The sequence below is a fragment of the Engystomops pustulosus genome, chromosome 1 (genome assembly GCF_040894005.1).
Source record: "Engystomops pustulosus chromosome 1, aEngPut4.maternal, whole genome shotgun sequence".
Classification (NCBI taxonomy): domain Eukaryota; kingdom Metazoa; phylum Chordata; class Amphibia; order Anura; family Leptodactylidae; genus Engystomops; species Engystomops pustulosus.
In genome coordinates, this window is record NC_092411.1 from 204,698,016 (window position 1) to 204,718,791 (window position 20,776).

At 37.7% G+C, this 20,776-nt stretch overlaps 19 non-coding genes across 19 annotated transcripts; all 19 read left to right on the top strand.

Annotated features, from left to right (window-relative positions):
- Positions 1 to 985: 985 nt before the first annotated feature.
- Positions 986 to 1,058, top strand: TRNAF-GAA (transfer RNA phenylalanine (anticodon GAA)). The gene has a single exon. It is a non-coding gene; the product is annotated as a tRNA-Phe (tRNA).
- Positions 1,059 to 2,244: 1,186 nt separating this feature from the next.
- TRNAF-GAA (transfer RNA phenylalanine (anticodon GAA)) lies at positions 2,245 to 2,317 on the top strand. Its single transcript has one exon. It is a non-coding gene; the product is annotated as a tRNA-Phe (tRNA).
- A 1,185-nt stretch (positions 2,318 to 3,502) lies between these two features.
- On the top strand, positions 3,503 to 3,575 carry TRNAF-GAA (transfer RNA phenylalanine (anticodon GAA)). The gene has a single exon. It is a non-coding gene; the product is annotated as a tRNA-Phe (tRNA).
- Positions 3,576 to 4,761: 1,186 nt separating this feature from the next.
- On the top strand, positions 4,762 to 4,834 carry TRNAF-GAA (transfer RNA phenylalanine (anticodon GAA)). The gene has a single exon. It is a non-coding gene; the product is annotated as a tRNA-Phe (tRNA).
- A 939-nt stretch (positions 4,835 to 5,773) lies between these two features.
- TRNAF-GAA (transfer RNA phenylalanine (anticodon GAA)) lies at positions 5,774 to 5,846 on the top strand. The gene has a single exon. It is a non-coding gene; the product is annotated as a tRNA-Phe (tRNA).
- A 173-nt stretch (positions 5,847 to 6,019) lies between these two features.
- TRNAF-GAA (transfer RNA phenylalanine (anticodon GAA)) lies at positions 6,020 to 6,092 on the top strand. Its single transcript has one exon. It is a non-coding gene; the product is annotated as a tRNA-Phe (tRNA).
- Positions 6,093 to 7,278: 1,186 nt separating this feature from the next.
- Positions 7,279 to 7,351, top strand: TRNAF-GAA (transfer RNA phenylalanine (anticodon GAA)). Its single transcript has one exon. It is a non-coding gene; the product is annotated as a tRNA-Phe (tRNA).
- Positions 7,352 to 8,537: 1,186 nt separating this feature from the next.
- TRNAF-GAA (transfer RNA phenylalanine (anticodon GAA)) lies at positions 8,538 to 8,610 on the top strand. Its single transcript has one exon. It is a non-coding gene; the product is annotated as a tRNA-Phe (tRNA).
- Positions 8,611 to 10,809: 2,199 nt separating this feature from the next.
- Positions 10,810 to 10,882, top strand: TRNAF-GAA (transfer RNA phenylalanine (anticodon GAA)). The gene has a single exon. It is a non-coding gene; the product is annotated as a tRNA-Phe (tRNA).
- A 173-nt stretch (positions 10,883 to 11,055) lies between these two features.
- Positions 11,056 to 11,128, top strand: TRNAF-GAA (transfer RNA phenylalanine (anticodon GAA)). Its single transcript has one exon. It is a non-coding gene; the product is annotated as a tRNA-Phe (tRNA).
- Positions 11,129 to 12,313: 1,185 nt separating this feature from the next.
- Positions 12,314 to 12,386, top strand: TRNAF-GAA (transfer RNA phenylalanine (anticodon GAA)). Its single transcript has one exon. It is a non-coding gene; the product is annotated as a tRNA-Phe (tRNA).
- Positions 12,387 to 13,571: 1,185 nt separating this feature from the next.
- On the top strand, positions 13,572 to 13,644 carry TRNAF-GAA (transfer RNA phenylalanine (anticodon GAA)). The gene has a single exon. It is a non-coding gene; the product is annotated as a tRNA-Phe (tRNA).
- A 940-nt stretch (positions 13,645 to 14,584) lies between these two features.
- On the top strand, positions 14,585 to 14,657 carry TRNAF-GAA (transfer RNA phenylalanine (anticodon GAA)). The gene has a single exon. It is a non-coding gene; the product is annotated as a tRNA-Phe (tRNA).
- A 173-nt stretch (positions 14,658 to 14,830) lies between these two features.
- Positions 14,831 to 14,903, top strand: TRNAF-GAA (transfer RNA phenylalanine (anticodon GAA)). The gene has a single exon. It is a non-coding gene; the product is annotated as a tRNA-Phe (tRNA).
- Positions 14,904 to 16,088: 1,185 nt separating this feature from the next.
- On the top strand, positions 16,089 to 16,161 carry TRNAF-GAA (transfer RNA phenylalanine (anticodon GAA)). Its single transcript has one exon. It is a non-coding gene; the product is annotated as a tRNA-Phe (tRNA).
- Positions 16,162 to 17,346: 1,185 nt separating this feature from the next.
- Positions 17,347 to 17,419, top strand: TRNAF-GAA (transfer RNA phenylalanine (anticodon GAA)). Its single transcript has one exon. It is a non-coding gene; the product is annotated as a tRNA-Phe (tRNA).
- A 1,186-nt stretch (positions 17,420 to 18,605) lies between these two features.
- On the top strand, positions 18,606 to 18,678 carry TRNAF-GAA (transfer RNA phenylalanine (anticodon GAA)). The gene has a single exon. It is a non-coding gene; the product is annotated as a tRNA-Phe (tRNA).
- A 939-nt stretch (positions 18,679 to 19,617) lies between these two features.
- On the top strand, positions 19,618 to 19,690 carry TRNAF-GAA (transfer RNA phenylalanine (anticodon GAA)). The gene has a single exon. It is a non-coding gene; the product is annotated as a tRNA-Phe (tRNA).
- A 174-nt stretch (positions 19,691 to 19,864) lies between these two features.
- Positions 19,865 to 19,937, top strand: TRNAF-GAA (transfer RNA phenylalanine (anticodon GAA)). The gene has a single exon. It is a non-coding gene; the product is annotated as a tRNA-Phe (tRNA).
- The last annotated feature ends 839 nt before the right edge of the window (positions 19,938 to 20,776 follow it).

Consider the following 20,776-nt stretch of genomic DNA (forward strand, 5'->3'; position numbering starts at 1 on the left):
ATCCAATATTGGATATGCTTGGTAACCAAAACAATGTGATTGATGAAAGTTTAAAAAGTCTTTCGGTTTTGTTTTGTTTTTTCTTAGTCTATTAGAATTTCCATGCTGCCTGAAAATTGCCAGATTGTTCAAAATGTCCTGAGAAAAATATAGAACATAATTCAATTGAAAACAAAACGTTTTCTCAGAGGCTCAAATGGCTTGGTTGGCAGAGCATTAGGCTTAAGGTCCCTGTTTAGTTTCTGGGTTTTGGAAAGGTTCATATTAAATGTATTGTAACTTTGTGAAATTTAGTTCACGATGGAATGTCTTCAAATTCTTCAAAGGGAGATCATCTTTTCACTCTCGTGAAGCTAAAATAGTTCAGTGTAAAGAGCTTTACACTGAAGATCTTGAAGTATCTGGCACATCTCTAGGTTTTGCAATGGTCTCGCTGAAGCTCTACAGGTCCTTGCTCAGTATGCAGAGCTTTACACTGAAGATCTTGAAGTACCTGGCTCATCTCTAGGTTTTGCCATGGTCTCGCTGAAGCTCTAAAGGTCCTTGCTTCAATGTTAAGCTTTATCTTGCTGGTATATTGATACTTATCAACTAATTTAAATAAATGTAGCTTCCTGTGAAGTAATTGGAAATTTTCTTGTGCTGGAGAGGACTCTGGTTTGTAATGCAGTTGGATTTCTATGCTGTTGTTGTGTTTTCCATTTTTTTTAAAACGTGTCCACGCTTACTGTTAGAGGAGGCCGAAATAGCTCAGTTGGGAGAGCGTTAGACTGAAGATCTAAAGGTCCCTGGTTCGATCCCGGGTCTCGGCATCTTTTCACACCATATAAATGTACAAAAATACAACACAACACGTTTAAAAAATTTACTTCCGGTTTGGAAATTTTTGTTATTCTTGTAATTGTATTCACAATGTCTTTGCATTTCTATGATGTGGAACATCTTCAAATTCCCAAAACAGTGACCTCCACAACTAGCAGCACAGGCCGAAATAGCTCAGTTGGGAGAGCGTTAGACTGAAGATCTAAAGGTCCCTGGTTCGATCCCGGGTTTCGGCATGTTCTTCTTTGGATATAAAACAACCGATAACTATTTTGGAAGTCTCCTTTTTCTTTCGTAAATTGATAGGGATGCTCCTCATTCAGGAAAGTACATGATTAAAAGTACCCATTTCTAAATCCATCCCAAAACGTTTTCAGTAGGCTTTAAAACCACCAGCAAGGACTGATGCACTGAAAATCTCAACATCCCTACTTGAAATCCAATATTGGATATGCTTGGTAACCAAAACAATGTGATTGATGAAAGTTTAAAAAGTCTTTCGGTTTTGTTTTGTTTTTTCTTAGTCTATTAGAATTTCCATGCTGCCTGAAAATTGCCAGATTGTTCAAAATGTCCTGAGAAAAATATAGAACATAATTCAATTGAAAACAAAACGTTTTCTCAGAGGCTCAAATGGCTTGGTTGGCAGAGCATTAGGCTTAAGGTCCCTGTTTAGTTTCTGGGTTTTGGAAAGGTTCATATTAAATGTATTGTAACTTTGTGAAATTTAGTTCACGATGGAATGTCTTCAAATTCTTCAAAGGGAGATCATCTTTTCACTCTCGTGAAGCTAAAATAGTTCAGTGTAAAGAGCTTTACACTGAAGATCTTGAAGTATCTGGCACATCTCTAGGTTTTGCAATGGTCTCGCTGAAGCTCTACAGGTCCTTGCTCAGTATGCAGAGCTTTACACTGAAGATCTTGAAGTACCTGGCTCATTTCTAGGTTTTGCCATGGTCTCGCTGAAGCTCTAAAGGTCCTTGCTTCAATGTTAAGCTTTATCTTGCTAGTATATTGATACTTATCAACTAATTTAAAGAAATGTAGCTTCCTGTGAAGTAATTGGAAATTTTCTTGTGCTGGAGAGGACTCTGGTTTGTAATGCAGTTGGATTTCTATGCTGTTTTTGTGTCTTCAATTTTTTTAAAAAGTGTCCACGCTTACTGTTAGAGGAGGCCGAAATAGCTCAGCTGGGAGAGCGTTAGACTGAAGATCTAAAGGTCCCTGGTTCGATCCCGGGTTTCGGCATCTTTTCACACCGTATAAATGTACAAAAATACAACACAACACATTTAAAAAATTTACTTCCGGTTTGGAAATTTTTGTTATTCTTAAAAATTTTATTCACAATGTCTTTGCATTTCTATGGTGTGGAACATCTTCAAATTCCCAAAACAGTGACCTCCACAACTAGCAGCACAGGCCGAAATAGCTCAGTTGGGAGAGCGTTAGACTGAAGATCTAAAGGTCCCTGGTTCGATCCCGGGTTTCGGCATGTTCTTCTTTGGATATAAAACAACCGATAACTATTTTGGAAGTCTCCTTTTTCTTTCGTAAATTGATAGGGATGCTCCTCATTCAGGAAAGTACATGATTAAAAGTACCCATTTCTAAATCCATCCCAAAACGTTTTCAGTAGGCTTTAAAACCACCAGCAAGGACTGATGCACTGAAAATCTCAACATCCCTACTTGAAATCCAATATTGGATATGCTTGGTAACCAAAACAATGTGATTGATGAAAGTTTAAAAAGTCTTTCGGTTTTGTTTTGTTTTTTCTTAGTCTATTAGAATTTCCATGCTGCCTGAAAATTGCCAGATTGTTCAAAATGTCCTGAGAAAAATATAGAACATAATTCAATTGAAAACAAAACGTTTTCTCAGAGGCTCAAATGGCTTGGTTGGCAGAGCATTAGGCTTAAGGTCCCTGTTTAGTTTCTGGGTTTTGGAAAGGTTCATATTAAATGTATTGTAACTTTGTGAAATTTAGTTCACGATGGAATGTCTTCAAATTCTTCAAAGGGAGATCATCTTTTCACTCTCGTGAAGCTAAAATAGTTCAGTGTAAAGAGCTTTACACTGAAGATCTTGAAGTATCTGGCACATCTCTAGGTTTTGCAATGGTCTCGCTGAAGCTCTACAGGTCCTTGCTCAGTATGCAGAGCTTTACACTGAAGATCTTGAAGTACCTGGCTCATCTCTAGGTTTTGCCATGGTCTCGCTGAAGCTCTAAAGGTCCTTGCTTCAATGTTAAGCTTTATCTTGCTAGTATATTGATACTTATCAACTAATTTAAAGAAATGTAGCTTCCTGTGAAGTAATTGGAAATTTTCTTGTGCTGGAGAGGACTCTGGTTTGTAATGCAGTTGGATTTCTATGCTGTTGTTGTGTCTTCAATTTTTTTAAAAAGTGTCCACACTTACTGTTAGAGGAGGCCGAAATAGCTCAGTTGGGAGAGCGTTAGACTGAAGATCTAAAGGTCCCTGGTTCGATCCCGGGTTTCGGAATCTTTTCACACCGTATAAATGTACAAAAATACAACACAACACATTTAAAAAATTTACTTCCGGTTTGGAAATTTTTGTTATTCTTTTAATTGTATTCACAATGTCTTTGCATTTCTATGGTGTGGAACATCTTCAAATTCCCAAAACAGTGACCTCCACAACTAGCAGCACAGGCCGAAATAGCTCAGTTGGGAGAGCGTTAGACTGAAGATCTAAAGGTCCCTGGTTCGATCCCGGGTTTCGGCATGTTCTTCTTTGGATATAAAACAACCGATAACTATTTTGGAAGTCTCCTTTTTCTTTCGTAAATTGATAGGGATGCTCCTCATTCAGGAAAGTACATGATTAAAAGTACCCATTTCTAAATCCATCCCAAAACGTTTTCAGTAGGCTTTAAAACCACCAGCAAGGACTGATGCACTGAAAATCTCAACATCCCTACTTGAAATCCAATATTGGATATGCTTGGTAACCAAAACAATGTGATTGATGAAAGTTTAAAAAGTCTTTCGGTTTTGTTTTGTTTTTTCTTAGTCTATTAGAATTTCCATGCTGCCTGAAAATTGCCAGATTGTTCAAAATGTCCTGAGAAAAATATAGAACATAATTCAATTGAAAACAAAACGTTTTCTCAGAGGCTCAAATGGCTTGGTTGGCAGAGCATTAGGCTTAAGGTCCCTGTTTAGTTTCTGGGTTTTGGAAAGGTTCATATTAAATGTATTGTAACTTTGTGAAATTTAGTTCACGATGGAATGTCTTCAAATTCTTCAAAGGGAGATCATCTTTTCACTCTCGTGAAGCTAAAATAGTTCAGTGTAAAGAGCTTTACACTGAAGATCTTGAAGTATCTGGCACATCTCTAGGTTTTGCAATGGTCTCGCTGAAGCTCTACAGGTCCTTGCTCAGTATGCAGAGCTTTACACTGAAGATCTTGAAGTACCTGGCTCATCTCTAGGTTTTGCCATGGTCTCGCTGAAGCTCTAAAGGTCCTTGCTTCAATGTTAAGCTTTATCTTGCTAGTATATTGATACTTATCAACTAATTTAAAGAAATGTAGCTTCCTGTGAAGTAATTGGAAATTTTCTTGTGCTGGAGAGGACTCTGGTTTGTAATGCAGTTGGATTTCTATGCTGTTGTTGTGTTTTCCATTTTTTTTAAAACGTGTCCACGCTTACTGTTAGAGAAGGCCGAAATAGCTCAGTTGGGAGAGCGTTACACTGAAGATCTAAAGGTCCCTGGTTCGATCCCGGGTTTCGGCATCTTTTCACACCATATAAATGTACAAAAATACAACACAACACGTTTAAAAAATTTACTTCCGGTTTGGAAATTTTTGTTATTCTTGTAATTGTATTCACAATGTCTTTGCATTTCTATGATGTGGAACATCTTCAAATTCCCAAAACAGTGACCTCCACAACTAGCAGCACAGGCCGAAATAGCTCAGTTGGGAGAGCGTTAGACTGAAGATCTAAAGGTCCCTGGTTCGATCCCGGGTTTCGGCATGTTCTTCTTTGGATATAAAACAACCGATAACTATTTTGGAAGTCTCCTTTTTCTTTCGTAAATTGATAGGGATGCTCCTCATTCAGGAAAGTACATGATTAAAAGTACCCATTTCTAAATCCATCCCAAAACGTTTTCAGTAGGCTTTAAAACCACCAGCAAGGACTGATGCACTGAAAATCTCAACATCCCTACTTGAAATCCAATATTGGATATGCTTGGTAACCAAAACAATGTGATTGATGAAAGTTTAAAAAGTCTTTCGGTTTTGTTTTGTTTTTTCTTAGTCTATTAGAATTTCCATGCTGCCTGAAAATTGCCAGATTGTTCAAAATGTCCTGAGAAAAATATAGAACATAATTCAATTGAAAACAAAACGTTTTCTCAGAGGCTCAAATGGCTTGGTTGGCAGAGCATTAGGCTTAAGGTCCCTGTTTAGTTTCTGGGTTTTGGAAAGGTTCATATTAAATGTATTGTAACTTTGTGAAATTTAGTTCACGATGGAATGTCTTCAAATTCTTCAAAGGGAGATCATCTTTTCACTCTCGTGAAGCTAAAATAGTTCAGTGTAAAGAGCTTTACACTGAAGATCTTGAAGTATCTGGCACATCTCTAGGTTTTGCAATGGTCTCGCTGAAGCTCTACAGGTCCTTGCTCAGTATGCAGAGCTTTACACTGAAGATCTTGAAGTACCTGGCTCATCTCTAGGTTTTGCCATGGTCTCGCTGAAGCTCTAAAGGTCCTTGCTTCAATGTTAAGCTTTATCTTGCTAGTATATTGATACTTATCAACTAATTTAAAGAAATGTAGCTTCCTGTGAAGTAATTGGAAATTTTCTTGTGCTGGAGAGGACTCTGGTTTGTAATGCAGTTGGATTTCTATGCTGTTTTTGTGTCTTCAATTTTTTTAAAAAGTGTCCACGCTTACTGTTAGAGGAGGCCGAAATAGCTCAGTTGGGAGAGCGTTAGACTGAAGATCTAAAGGTCCCTGGTTCGATCCCGGGTTTCGGCATCTTTTCACACCGTATAAATGTACAAAAATACAACACAACACATTTAAAAAATTTACTTCCGGTTTGGAAATTTTTGTTATTCTTTTAATTGTATTCACAATGTCTTTGCATTTCTATGATGTGGAACATCTTCAAATTCCCAAAACAGTGACCTCCACAACTAGCAGCACAGGCCGAAATAGCTCAGTTGGGAGAGCGTTAGACTGAAGATCTAAAGGTCCCTGGTTCGATCCCGGGTTTCGGCATGTTCTTCTTTGGATATAAAACAACCGATAACTATTTTGGAAGTCTCCTTTTTCTTTCGTAAATTGATAGGGATGCTCCTCATTCAGGAAAGTACATGATTAAAAGTACCCATTTCTAAATCCATCCCAAAACGTTTTCAGTAGGCTTTAAAACCACCAGCAAGGACTGATGCACTGAAAATCTCAACATCCCTACTTGAAATCCAATATTGGATATGCTTGGTAACCAAAACAATGTGATTGATGAAAGTTTAAAAAGTCTTTCGGTTTTGTTTTGTTTTTTCTTAGTCTATTAGAATTTCCATGCTGCCTGAAAATTGCCAGATTGTTCAAAATGTCCTGAGAAAAATATAGAACATAATTCAATTGAAAACAAAACGTTTTCTCAGAGGCTCAAATGGCTTGGTTGGCAGAGCATTAGGCTTAAGGTCCCTGTTTAGTTTCTGGGTTTTGGAAAGGTTCATATTAAATGTATTGTAACTTTGTGAAATTTAGTTCACGATGGAATGTCTTCAAATTCTTCAAAGGGAGATCATCTTTTCACTCTCGTGAAGCTAAAATAGTTCAGTGTAAAGAGCTTTACACTGAAGATCTTGAAGTATCTGGCACATCTCTAGGTTTTGCAATGGTCTCGCTGAAGCTCTACAGGTCCTTGCTCAGTATGCAGAGCTTTACACTGAAGATCTTGAAGTACCTGGCTCATCTCTAGGTTTTGCCATGGTCTCGCTGAAGCTCTAAAGGTCCTTGCTTCAATGTTAAGCTTTATCTTGCTGGTATATTGATACTTATCAACTAATTTAAATAAATGTAGCTTCCTGTGAAGTAATTGGAAATTTTCTTGTGCTGGAGAGGACTCTGGTTTGTAATGCAGTTGGATTTCTATGCTGTTGTTGTGTTTTCCATTTTTTTTAAAACGTGTCCACGCTTACTGTTAGAGGAGGCCGAAATAGCTCAGTTGGGAGAGCGTTAGACTGAAGATCTAAAGGTCCCTGGTTCGATCCCGGGTCTCGGCATCTTTTCACACCATATAAATGTACAAAAATACAACACAACACGTTTAAAAAATTTACTTCCGGTTTGGAAATTTTTGTTATTCTTGTAATTGTATTCACAATGTCTTTGCATTTCTATGATGTGGAACATCTTCAAATTCCCAAAACAGTGACCTCCACAACTAGCAGCACAGGCCGAAATAGCTCAGTTGGGAGAGCGTTAGACTGAAGATCTAAAGGTCCCTGGTTCGATCCCGGGTTTCGGCATGTTCTTCTTTGGATATAAAACAACCGATAACTATTTTGGAAGTCTCCTTTTTCTTTCGTAAATTGATAGGGATGCTCCTCATTCAGGAAAGTACATGATTAAAAGTACCAATTTCTAAATCCATCCCAAAACGTTTTCAGTAGGCTTTAAAACCACCAGCAAGGACTGATGCACTGAAAATCTCAACATCCCTACTTGAAATCCAATATTGGATATGCTTGGTAACCAAAACAATGTGATTGATGAAAGTTTAAAAAGTCTTTCGGTTTTGTTTTGTTTTTTCTTAGTCTATTAGAATTTCCATGCTGCCTGAAAATTGCCAGATTGTTCAAAATGTCCTGAGAAAAATATAGAACATAATTCAATTGAAAACAAAACGTTTTCTCAGAGGCTCAAATGGCTTGGTTGGCAGAGCATTAGGCTTAAGGTCCCTGTTTAGTTTCTGGGTTTTGGAAAGGTTCATATTAAATGTATTGTAACTTTGTGAAATTTAGTTCACGATGGAATGTCTTCAAATTCTTCAAAGGGAGATCATCTTTTCACTCTCGTGAAGCTAAAATAGTTCAGTGTAAAGAGCTTTACACTGAAGATCTTGAAGTATCTGGCACATCTCTAGGTTTTGCAATGGTCTCGCTGAAGCTCTACAGGTCCTTGCTCAGTATGCAGAGCTTTACACTGAAGATCTTGAAGTACCTGGCTCATTTCTAGGTTTTGCCATGGTCTCGCTGAAGCTCTAAAGGTCCTTGCTTCAATGTTAAGCTTTATCTTGCTAGTATATTGATACTTATCAACTAATTTAAAGAAATGTAGCTTCCTGTGAAGTAATTGGAAATTTTCTTGTGCTGGAGAGGACTCTGGTTTGTAATGCAGTTGGATTTCTATGCTGTTTTTGTGTCTTCAATTTTTTTAAAAAGTGTCCACGCTTACTGTTAGAGGAGGCCGAAATAGCTCAGCTGGGAGAGCGTTAGACTGAAGATCTAAAGGTCCCTGGTTCGATCCCGGGTTTCGGCATCTTTTCACACCGTATAAATGTACAAAAATACAACACAACACATTTAAAAAATTTACTTCCGGTTTGGAAATTTTTGTTATTCTTAAAAATTTTATTCACAATGTCTTTGCATTTCTATGGTGTGGAACATCTTCAAATTCCCAAAACAGTGACCTCCACAACTAGCAGCACAGGCCGAAATAGCTCAGTTGGGAGAGCGTTAGACTGAAGATCTAAAGGTCCCTGGTTCGATCCCGGGTTTCGGCATGTTCTTCTTTGGATATAAAACAACCGATAACTATTTTGGAAGTCTCCTTTTTCTTTCGTAAATTGATAGGGATGCTCCTCATTCAGGAAAGTACATGATTAAAAGTACCCATTTCTAAATCCATCCCAAAACGTTTTCAGTAGGCTTTAAAACCACCAGCAAGGACTGATGCACTGAAAATCTCAACATCCCTACTTGAAATCCAATATTGGATATGCTTGGTAACCAAAACAATGTGATTGATGAAAGTTTAAAAAGTCTTTCGGTTTTGTTTTGTTTTTTCTTAGTCTATTAGAATTTCCATGCTGCCTGAAAATTGCCAGATTGTTCAAAATGTCCTGAGAAAAATATAGAACATAATTCAATTGAAAACAAAACGTTTTCTCAGAGGCTCAAATGGCTTGGTTGGCAGAGCATTAGGCTTAAGGTCCCTGTTTAGTTTCTGGGTTTTGGAAAGGTTCATATTAAATGTATTGTAACTTTGTGAAATTTAGTTCACGATGGAATGTCTTCAAATTCTTCAAAGGGAGATCATCTTTTCACTCTCGTGAAGCTAAAATAGTTCAGTGTAAAGAGCTTTACACTGAAGATCTTGAAGTATCTGGCACATCTCTAGGTTTTGCAATGGTCTCGCTGAAGCTCTACAGGTCCTTGCTCAGTATGCAGAGCTTTACACTGAAGATCTTGAAGTACCTGGCTCATCTCTAGGTTTTGCCATGGTCTCGCTGAAGCTCTAAAGGTCCTTGCTTCAATGTTAAGCTTTATCTTGCTAGTATATTGATACTTATCAACTAATTTAAAGAAATGTAGCTTCCTGTGAAGTAATTGGAAATTTTCTTGTGCTGGAGAGGACTCTGGTTTGTAATGCAGTTGGATTTCTATGCTGTTTTTGTGTCTTCAATTTTTTTAAAAAGTGTCCACGCTTACTGTTAGAGGAGGCTGAAATAGCTCAGTTGGGAGAGCGTTAGACTGAAGATCTAAAGGTCCCTGGTTCGATCCCGGGTTTCGGCATCTTTTCACACCGTATAAATGTACAAAAATACAACACAACACATTTAAAAAATTTACTTCCGGTTTGGAAATTTTTGTTATTCTTAAAAATTTTATTCACAATGTCTTTGCATTTCTATGGTGTGGAACATCTTCAAATTCCCAAAACAGTGACCTCCACAACTAGCAGCACAGGCCGAAATAGCTCAGTTGGGAGAGCGTTAGACTGAAGATCTGAAGGTCCCTGGTTCGATCCCGGGTTTTGGCATGTTCTTCTTTGGATATAAAGCAACCGATAACTATTTTGGAAGTCTCCTTTTTCTTTCGTAAATTGATAGGGATGCTCCTCATTCAGGAAAGTACATGATTAAAAGTACCCATTTCTAAATCCATCCCAAAACGTTTTCAGTAGGCTTTAAAACCACCAGCAAGGACTGATGCACTGAAAATCTCAACATCCCTACTTGAAATCCAATATTGGATATGCTTGGTAACCAAAACAATGTGATTGATGAAAGTTTAAAAAGTCTTTCGGTTTTGTTTTGTTTTTTCTTAGTCTATTAGAATTTCCATGCTGCCTGAAAATTGCCAGATTGTTCAAAATGTCCTGAGAAAAATATAGAACATAATTCAATTGAAAACAAAACGTTTTCTCAGAGGCTCAAATGGCTTGGTTGGCAGAGCATTAGGCTTAAGGTCCCTGTTTAGTTTCTGGGTTTTGGAAAGGTTCATATTAAATGTATTGTAACTTTGTGAAATTTAGTTCACGATGGAATGTCTTCAAATTCTTCAAAGGGAGATCATCTTTTCACTCTCGTGAAGCTAAAATAGTTCAGTGTAAAGAGCTTTACACTGAAGATCTTGAAGTATCTGGCACATCTCTAGGTTTTGCAATGGTCTCGCTGAAGCTCTACAGGTCCTTGCTCAGTATGCAGAGCTTTACACTGAAGATCTTGAAGTACCTGGCTCATCTCTAGGTTTTGCCATGGTCTCGCTGAAGCTCTAAAGGTCCTTGCTTCAATGTTAAGCTTTATCTTGCTGGTATATTGATACTTATCAACTAATTTAAATAAATGTAGCTTCCTGTGAAGTAATTGGAAATTTTCTTGTGCTGGAGAGGACTCTGGTTTGTAATGCAGTTGGATTTCTATGCTGTTGTTGTGTTTTCCATTTTTTTTAAAACGTGTCCACGCTTACTGTTAGAGAAGGCCGAAATAGCTCAGTTGGGAGAGCGTTAGACTGAAGATCTAAAGGTCCCTGGTTCGATCCCGGGTTTCGGCATCTTTTCACACCATATAAATGTACAAAAATACAACACAACACGTTTAAAAAATTTACTTCCGGTTTGGAAATTTTTGTTATTCTTGTAATTGTATTCACAATGTCTTTGCATTTCTATGATGTGGAACATCTTCAAATTCCCAAAACAGTGACCTCCACGACTAGCAGCACAGGCCGAAATAGCTCAGTTGGGAGAGCGTTAGACTGAAGATCTAAAGGTCCCTGGTTCGATCCCGGGTTTCGGCATGTTCTTCTTTGGATATAAAACAACCGATAACTATTTTGGAAGTCTCCTTTTTCTTTCGTAAATTGATAGGGATGCTCCACATTCAGGAAAGTACATGATTAAAAGTACCCATTTCTAAATCCATCCCAAAACGTTTTCAGTAGGCTTTAAAACCACCAGCAAGGACTGATGCACTGAAAATCTCAACATCCCTACTTGAAATCCAATATTGGATATGCTTGGTAACCAAAACAATGTGATTGATGAAAGTTTAAAAAGTCTTTCGGTTTTGTTTTGTTTTTTCTTAGTCTATTAGAATTTCCATGCTGCCTGAAAATTGCCAGATTGTTCAAAATGTCCTGAGAAAAATATAGAACATAATTCAATTGAAAACAAAACGTTTTCTCAGAGGCTCAAATGGCTTGGTTGGCAGAGCATTAGGCTTAAGGTCCCTGTTTAGTTTCTGGGTTTTGGAAAGGTTCATATTAAATGTATTGTAACTTTGTGAAATTTAGTTCACGATGGAATGTCTTCAAATTCTTCAAAGGGAGATCATCTTTTCACTCTCGTGAAGCTAAAATAGTTCAGTGTAAAGAGCTTTACACTGAAGATCTTGAAGTATCTGGCACATCTCTAGGTTTTGCAATGGTCTCGCTGAAGCTCTACAGGTCCTTGCTCAGTATGCAGAGCTTTACACTGAAGATCTTGAAGTACCTGGCTCATCTCTAGGTTTTGCCATGGTCTCGCTGAAGCTCTAAAGGTCCTTGCTTCAATGTTAAGCTTTATCTTGCTAGTATATTGATACTTATCAACTAATTTAAATAAATGTAGCTTCCTGTGAAGTAATTGGAAATTTTCTTGTGCTGGAGAGGACTCTGGTTTGTAATGCAGTTGGATTTCTATGCTGTTGTTGTGTCTTCAATTTTTTAAAAAAGTGTCCCCGCTTACTGTAAGAGGAGGCAGAAATAGCACAGTTGGGAGAGCGTTAGACTGAAGATCTAAAGGTCCCTTGTTCGATCCCGGGTTTCGGCATCTTTTCACACCATATAAATGTACAAAAATACAACACAACACGTTTAAAAAATTTACTTCCGGTTTGGAAATTTTTGTTATTCTTGTAATTGTATTCACAATGTCTTTGCATTTCTATGGTGTGGAACATCTTCAAATTCCCAAAACAGTGACCTCCACAACTAGCAGCACAGGCCGAAATAGCTCAGTTGGGAGAGCGTTAGACTGAAGATCTAAAGGTCCCTGGTTCGATCCCGGGTTTCGGCATGTTCTTCTTTGGATATAAAACAACCGATAACTATTTTGGAAGTCTCCTTTTTCTTTCGTAAATTGATAGGGATGCTCCTCATTCAGGAAAGTACATGATTAAAAGTACCCATTTCTAAATCCATCCCAAAACGTTTTCAGTAGGCTTTAAAACCACCAGCAAGGACTGATGCACTGAAAATCTCAACATCCCTACTTGAAATCCAATATTGGATATGCTTGGTAACCAAAACAATGTGATTGATGAAAGTTTAAAAAGTCTTTCGGTTTTGTTTTGTTTTTTCTTAGTCTATTAGAATTTCCATGCTGCCTGAAAATTGCCAGATTGTTCAAAATGTCCTGAGAAAAATATAGAACATAATTCAATTGAAAACAAAACGTTTTCTCAGAGGCTCAAATGGCTTGGTTGGCAGAGCATTAGGCTTAAGGTCCCTGTTTAGTTTCTGGGTTTTGGAAAGGTTCATATTAAATGTATTGTAACTTTGTGAAATTTAGTTCACGATGGAATGTCTTCAAATTCTTCAAAGGGAGATCATCTTTTCACTCTCGTGAAGCTAAAATAGTTCAGTGTAAAGAGCTTTACACTGAAGATCTTGAAGTATCTGGCACATCTCTAGGTTTTGCAATGGTCTCGCTGAAGCTCTACAGGTCCTTGCTCAGTATGCAGAGCTTTACACTGAAGATCTTGAAGTACCTGGCTCATCTCTAGGTTTTGCCATGGTCTCGCTGAAGCTCTAAAGGTCCTTGCTTCAATGTTAAGCTTTATCTTGCTAGTATATTGATACTTATCAACTAATTTAAATAAATGTAGCTTCCTGTGAAGTAATTGGAAATTTTCTTGTGCTGGAGAGGACTCTGGTTTGTAATGCAGTTGGATTTCTATGCTGTTGTTGTGTCTTCAATTTTTTAAAAAAGTGTCCCCGCTTACTGTAAGAGGAGGCAGAAATAGCTCAGTTGGGAGAGCGTTAGACTGAAGATCTAAAGGTCCCTGGTTCGATCCCGGGTTTCGGCATCTTTTCACACCATATAAATGTACAAAAATACAACACAACACGTTTAAAAAATTTACTTCCGGTTTGGAAATTTTTGTTATTCTTGTAATTGTATTCACAATGTCTTTGCATTTCTATGATGTGGAACATCTTCAAATTCCCAAAACAGTGACCTCCACAACTAGCAGCACAGGCCGAAATAGCTCAGTTGGGAGAGCGTTAGACTGAAGATCTAAAGGTCCCTGGTTCGATCCCGGGTTTCGGCATGTTCTTCTTTGGATATAAAACAACCGATAACTATTTTGGAAGTCTCCTTTTTCTTTCGTAAATTGATAGGGATGCTCCTCATTCAGGAAAGTACATGATTAAAAGTACCCATTTCTAAATCCATCCCAAAACGTTTTCAGTAGGCTTTAAAACCACCAGCAAGGACTGATGCACTGAAAATCTCAACATCCCTACTTGAAATCCAATATTGGATATGCTTGGTAACCAAAACAATGTGATTGATGAAAGTTTAAAAAGTCTTTCGGTTTTGTTTTGTTTTTTCTTAGTCTATTAGAATTTCCATGCTGCCTGAAAATTGCCAGATTGTTCAAAATGTCCTGAGAAAAATATAGAACATAATTCAATTGAAAACAAAACGTTTTCTCAGAGGCTCAAATGGCTTGGTTGGCAGAGCATTAGGCTTAAGGTCCCTGTTTAGTTTCTGGGTTTTGGAAAGGTTCATATTAAATGTATTGTAACTTTGTGAAATTTAGTTCACGATGGAATGTCTTCAAATTCTTCAAAGGGAGATCATCTTTTCACTCTCGTGAAGCTAAAATAGTTCAGTGTAAAGAGCTTTACACTGAAGATCTTGAAGTATCTGGCACATCTCTAGGTTTTGCAATGGTCTCGCTGAAGCTCTACAGGTCCTTGCTCAGTATGCAGAGCTTTACACTGAAGATCTTGAAGTACCTGGCTCATCTCTAGGTTTTGCCATGGTCTCGCTGAAGCTCTAAAGGTCCTTGCTTCAATGTTAAGCTTTATCTTGCTGGTATATTGATACTTATCAACTAATTTAAATAAATGTAGCTTCCTGTGAAGTAATTGGAAATTTTCTTGTGCTGGAGAGGACTCTGGTTTGTAATGCAGTTGGATTTCTATGCTGTTGTTGTGTTTTCCATTTTTTTTAAAACGTGTCCACGCTTACTGTTAGAGAAGGCCGAAATAGCTCAGTTGGGAGAGCGTTAGACTGAAGATCTAAAGGTCCCTGGTTCGATCCCGGGTTTCGGCATCTTTTCACACCATATAAATGTACAAAAATACAACACAACACGTTTAAAAAATTTACTTCCGGTTTGGAAATTTTTGTTATTCTTGTAATTGTATTCACAATGTCTTTGCATTTCTATGATGTGGAACATCTTCAAATTCCCAAAACAGTGACCTCCACGACTAGCAGCACAGGCCGAAATAGCTCAGTTGGGAGAGCGTTAGACTGAAGATCTAAAGGTCCCTGGTTCGATCCCGGGTTTCGGCATGTTCTTCTTTGGATATAAAACAACCGATAACTATTTTGGAAGTCTCCTTTTTCTTTCGTAAATTGATAGGGATGCTCCACATTCAGGAAAGTACATGATTAAAAGTACCCATTTCTAAATCCATCCCAAAACGTTTTCAGTAGGCTTTAAAACCACCAGCAAGGACTGATGCACTGAAAATCTCAACATCCCTACTTGAAATCCAATATTGGATATGCTTGGTAACCAAAACAATGTGATTGATGAAAGTTTAAAAAGTCTTTCGGTTTTGTTTTGTTTTTTCTTAGTCTATTAGAATTTCCATGCTGCCTGAAAATTGCCAGATTGTTCAAAATGTCCTGAGAAAAATATAGAACATAATTCAATTGAAAACAAAACGTTTTCTCAGAGGCTCAAATGGCTTGGTTGGCAGAGCATTAGGCTTAAGGTCCCTGTTTAGTTTCTGGGTTTTGGAAAGGTTCATATTAAATGTATTGTAACTTTGTGAAATTTAGTTCACGATGGAATGTCTTCAAATTCTTCAAAGGGAGATCATCTTTTCACTCTCGTGAAGCTAAAATAGTTCAGTGTAAAGAGCTTTACACTGAAGATCTTGAAGTATCTGGCACATCTCTAGGTTTTGCAATGGTCTCGCTGAAGCTCTACAGGTCCTTGCTCAGTATGCAGAGCTTTACACTGAAGATCTTGAAGTACCTGGCTCATCTCTAGGTTTTGCCATGGTCTCGCTGAAGCTCTAAAGGTCCTTGCTTTAATGTTAAGCTTTATCTTGCTAGTATATTGATACTTATCAACTAATTTAAATAAATGTAGCTTCCTGTGAAGTAATTGGAAATTTTCTTGTGCTGGAGAGGACTCTGGTTTGTAATGCAGTTGGATTTCTATGCTGTTGTTGTGTCTTCAATTTTTTAAAAAAGTGTCCCCGCTTACTGTAAGAGGAGGCAGAAATAGCACAGTTGGGAGAGCGTTAGACTGAAGATCTAAAGGTCCCTGGTTCGATCCCGGGTTTCGGCATCTTTTCACACCATATAAATGTACAAAAATACAACACAACACGTTTAAAAAATTTACTTCCGGTTTGGAAATTTTTGTTATTCTTGTAATTGTATTCACAATGTCTTTGCATTTCTATGGTGTGGAACATCTTCAAATTCCCAAAACAGTGACCTCCACAACTAGCAGCACAGGCCGAAATAGCTCAGTTGGGAGAGCGTTAGACTGAAGATCTAAAGGTCCCTGGTTCGATCCCGGGTTTCGGCATGTTCTTCTTTGGATATAAAACAACCGATAACTATTTTGGAAGTCTCCTTTTTCTTTCGTAAATTGATAGGGATGCTCCTCATTCAGGAAAGTACATGATTAAAAGTACCCATTTCTAAATCCATCCCAAAACGTTTTCAGTAGGCTTTAAAACCACCAGCAAGGACTGATGCACTGAAAATCTCAACATCCCTACTTGAAATCCAATATTGGATATGCTTGGTAACCAAAACAATGTGATTGATGAAAGTTTAAAAAGTCTTTCGGTTTTGTTTTGTTTTTTCTTAGTCTATTAGAATTTCCATGCTGCCTGAAAATTGCCAGATTGTTCAAAATGTCCTGAGAAAAATATAGAACATAATTCAATTGAAAACAAAACGTTTTCTCAGAGGCTCAAATGGCTTGGTTGGCAGAGCATTAGGCTTAAGGTCCCTGTTTAGTTTCTGGGTTTTGGAAAGGTTCATATTAAATGTATTGTAACTTTGTGAAATTTAGTTCACGATGGAATGTCTTCAAATTCTTCAAAGGGAGATCATCTTTTCACTCTCGTGAAGCTAAAATAGTTCAGTGTAAAGAGCTTTACACTGAAGATCTTGAAGTATCTGGCACATCTCTAGGTTTTGCAATGGTCTCGCTGAAGCTCTACAGGTCCTTGCTCAGTATGCAGAGCTTTACACTGAAGATCTTGAAGTACCTGGCTCATCTCTAGGTTTTGCCATGGTCTCGCTGAAGCTCTAAAGGTCCTTGCTTCAATGTTAAGCTTTATCTTGCTAGTATATTGATACTTATCAACTAATTTAAATAAATGTAGCTTCCTGTGAAGTAATTGGAAATTTTCTTGTGCTGGAGAGGACTCTGGTTTGTAATGCAGTTGGATTTCTATGCTGTTGTTGTGTCTTCAATTTTTTAAAAAAGTGTCCCCGCTTACTGTAAGAGGAGGCAGAAATAGCTCAGTTGGGAGAGCGTTAGACTGAAGATCTAAAGGTCCCTGGTTCGATCCCGGGTTTCGGCATCTTTTCACACCATATAAATGTACAAAAATACAACACAACACGTTTAAAAAATTTACTTCCGGTTTGGAAATTTTTGTTATTCTTGTAATTGTATTCACAATGTCTTTGCATTTCTATGATGTGGAACATCTTCAAATTCCCAAAACAGTGACCTCCACAACTAGCAGCACAGGCCGAAATAGCTCAGTTGGGAGAGCGTTAGACTGAAGATCTAAAGGTCCCTGGTTCGATCCCGGGTTTCGGCATGTGCTTCTTTGGATATAAAACAACCGATAACTATTTTGGAAGTCTCCTTTTTCTTTCGTAAATTGATAGGGATGCTCCTCATTCAGGAAAGTACATGATTAAAAGTACCCATTTCTAAATCCATCCCAAAACGTTTTCAGTAGGCTTTAAAACCACCAGCAAGGACTGATGCACTGAAAATCTCAACATCCCTACTTGAAATCCAATATTGGATATGCTTGGTAACCAAAACAATGTGATTGATGAAAGTTTAAAAAGTCTTTCGGTTTTGTTTTGTTTTTTCTTAGTCTATTAGAATTTCCATGCTGCCTGAAAATTGCCAGATTGTTCAAAATGTCCTGAGAAAAATATAGAACATAATTCAATTGAAAACAAAACGTTTTCTCAGAGGCTCAAATGGCTTGGTTGGCAGAGCATTAGGCTTAAGGTCCCTGTTTAGTTTCTGGGTTTTGGAAAGGTTCATATTAAATGTATTGTAACTTTGTGAAATTTAGTTCACGATGGAATGTCTTCAAATTCTTCAAAGGGAGATCATCTTTTCACTCTCGTGAAGCTAAAATAGTTCAGTGTAAAGAGCTTTACACTGAAGATCTTGAAGTATCTGGCACATCTCTAGGTTTTGCAATGGTCTCGCTGAAGCTCTACAGGTCCTTGCTCAGTATGCAGAGCTTTACACTGAAGATCTTGAAGTACCTGGCTCATCTCTAGGTTTTGCCATGGTCTCGCTGAAGCTCTAAAGGTCCTTGCTTCAATGTTAAGCTTTATCTTGCTGGTATATTGATACTTATCAACTAATTTAAATAAATGTAGCTTCCTGTGAAGTAATTGGAAATTTTCTTGTGCTGGAGAGGACTCTGGTTTGTAATGCAGTTGGATTTCTATGCTGTTGTTGTGTTTTCGATTTTTTTTAAAACGTGTCCACGCTTACTGTTAGAGGAGGCCGAAATAGCTCAGTTGGGAGAGCGTTAGACTGAAGATCTAAAGGTCCCTGGTTCGATCCCGGGTCTCGGCATCTTTTCACACCATATAAATGTACAAAAATACAACACAACACGTTTAAAAAATTTACTTCCGGTTTGGAAATTTTTGTTATTCTTGTAATTGTATTCACAATGTCTTTGCATTTCTATGATGTGGAACATCTTCAAATTCCCAAAACAGTGACCTCCACAACTAGCAGCACAGGCCGAAATAGCTCAGTTGGGAGAGCGTTAGACTGAAGATCTAAAGGTCCCTGGTTCGATCCCGGGTTTCGGCATGTTCTTCTTTGGATATAAAACAACCGATAACTATTTTGGAAGTCTCCTTTTTCTTTCGTAAATTGATAGGGATGCTCCTCATTCAGGAAAGTACATGATTAAAAGTACCCATTTCTAAATCCATCCCAAAACGTTTTCAGTAGGCTTTAAAACCACCAGCAAGGACTGATGCACTGAAAATCTCAACATCCCTACTTGAAATCCAATATTGGATATGCTTGGTAACCAAAACAATGTGATTGATGAAAGTTTAAAAAGTCTTTCGGTTTTGTTTTGTTTTTTCTTAGTCTATTAGAATTTCCATGCTGCCTGAAAATTGCCAGATTGTTCAAAATGTCCTGAGAAAAATATAGAACATAATTCAATTGAAAACAAAACGTTTTCTCAGAGGCTCAAATGGCTTGGTTGGCAGAGCATTAGGCTTAAGGTCCCTGTTTAGTTTCTGGGTTTTGGAAAGGTTCATATTAAATGTATTGTAACTTTGTGAAATTTAGTTCACGATGGAATGTCTTCAAATTCTTCAAAGGGAGATCATCTTTTCACTCTCGTGAAGCTAAAATAGTTCAGTGTAAAGAGCTTTACACTGAAGATCTTGAAGTATCTGGCACATCTCTAGGTTTTGCAATGGTCTCGCTGAAGCTCTACAGGTCCTTGCTCAGTATGCAGAGCTTTACACTGAAGATCTTGAAGTACCTGGCTCATCTCTAGGTTTTGCCATGGTCTCGCTGAAGCTCTAAAGGTCCTTGCTTCAATGTTAAGCTTTATCTTGCTAGTATATTGATACTTATCAACTAATTTAAAGAAATGTAGCTTCCTGTGAAGTAATTGGAAATTTTCTTGTGCTGGAGAGGACTCTGGTTTGTAATGCAGTTGGATTTCTATGCTGTTTTTGTGTCTTCAATTTTTTTAAAAAGTGTCCACGCTTACTGTTAGAGGAGGCCGAAATAGCTCAGTTGGGAGAGCGTTAGACTGAAGATCTAAAGGTCCCTGGTTCGATCCCGGGTTTCGGCATCTTTTCACACCGTATAAATGTACAAAAATACAACACAACACATTTAAAAAATTTACTTCCGGTTTGGAAATTTTTGTTATTCTTAAAAATTTTATTCACAATGTCTTTGCATTTCTATGGTGTGGAACATCTTCAAATTCCCAAAACAGTGACCTCCACAACTAGCAGCACAGGCCGAAATAGCTCAGTTGGGAGAGCGTTAGACTGAAGATCTAAAGGTCCCTGGTTCGATCCCGGGTTTCGGCATGTTCTTCTTTGGATATAAAACAACCGATAACTATTTTGGAAGTCTCCTTTTTCTTTCGTAAATTGATAGGGATGCTCCTCATTCAGGAAAGTACATGATTAAAAGTACCCATTTCTAAATCCATCCCAAAACGTTTTCAGTAGGCTTTAAAACCACCAGCAAGGACTGATGCACTGAAAATCTCAACATCCCTACTTGAAATCCAATATTGGATATGCTTGGTAACCAAAACAATGTGATTGATGAAAGTTTAAAAAGTCTTTCGGTTTTGTTTTGTTTTTTCTTAGTCTATTAGAATTTCCATGCTGCCTGAAAATTGCCAGATTGTTCAAAATGTCCTGAGAAAAATATAGAACATAATTCAATTGAAAACAACGTTTTCTCAGAGGCTCAAATGGCTTGGTTGGCAGAGCATTAGGCTTAAGGTCCCTGTTTAGTTTCTGGGTTTTGGAAAGGTTCATATTAAATGTATTGTAACTTTGTGAAATTTAGTTCACGATGGAATGTCTTCAAATTCTTCAAAGGGAGATCATCTTTTCACTCTCGTGAAGCTAAAATAGTTCAGTGTAAAGAGCTTTACACTGAAGATCTTGAAGTATCTGGCACATCTCTAGGTTTTGCAATGGTCTCGCTGAAGCTCTACAGGTCCTTGCTCAGTATGCAGAGCTTTACACTGAAGATCTTGAAGTACCTGGCTCATCTCTAGGTTTTGCCATGGTCTCGCTGAAGCTCTAAAGGTCCTTGCTTCAATGTTAAGCTTTATCTTGCTAGTATATTGATACTTATCAACTAATTTAAATAAATGTAGCTTCCTGTGAAGTAATTGGAAATTTTCTTG